Here is a 655-nt window from a genome sequence, read left to right as displayed (position 1 = left end):
TCTTAGTTTCAGATGATGCAGATGGGTTTGTAGCTACCTCATGCACTCCTCTAATGACTATGGCATCATTTTTGGCGCTAAACTGCTGGGAGTTGGAGGCCATCTTCTCAATTAAATTTCTGGCTTTAGCAGGAGTCATGTCTCCAAGGGCTCCACCACTGGCAGCATCTATCATACTTCTCTCCATATTACTGAGTCCTTCATAAAAATATTGGAGAAGAAGCTGTTCTGAAATCTGATGGTGGGGGCAACTGGCACATAGTTTCTTAAATCTCTCCCAGTACTCATACAAGCTCTCTCCACTGAGTTGTCTAATACCTGAGATATCCTTCCTGATGGCTGTGGTCCTGGAAGCAGGGAAAATTTTTTCTAAGAATACTCTCTTAAGGTCATCCCAGCTCGTGATGGACCTTGGAGCAAGGTAATACAGCCAGTCCTTTGCCACTCCCTCTAATGAATGAGGAAAAGCCTTCAGAAATATGTGATCCTCTTGGACATCTGGGGGTTTCATGGTGGAGCAGACAATGTGAAATTCTTTCAAATGTTTGTGCGGGTCTTCACCTGCAAGGCCATGAAACTTTGGAAGCAAATGAATCAGTCCAGTTTTAAGAACATATGGGACATCCTCATCAGGGTATTGGATGCACAAGCTTTC

General features: G+C 44.0%; 1 non-coding gene across 1 annotated transcript; it reads left to right on the top strand.

Moving 5' to 3' along the window:
- The first annotated feature begins 233 nt into the window (after positions 1-233).
- LOC113002055 (small nucleolar RNA R71) lies at positions 234-340 on the top strand. The gene has a single exon (XR_003267583.1). It is a non-coding gene; the product is annotated as a small nucleolar RNA R71 (small nucleolar RNA).
- The last annotated feature ends 315 nt before the right edge of the window (positions 341-655 follow it).

Source organism: Glycine max, chromosome 6 (genome assembly GCF_000004515.6).
Source record: "Glycine max cultivar Williams 82 chromosome 6, Glycine_max_v4.0, whole genome shotgun sequence".
NCBI classification, from domain to species: domain Eukaryota; kingdom Viridiplantae; phylum Streptophyta; class Magnoliopsida; order Fabales; family Fabaceae; genus Glycine; species Glycine max.
The sequence above is the reverse complement of the archived record's forward strand: the minus strand, read 5'-3'. Positions and strand labels throughout refer to the sequence as shown.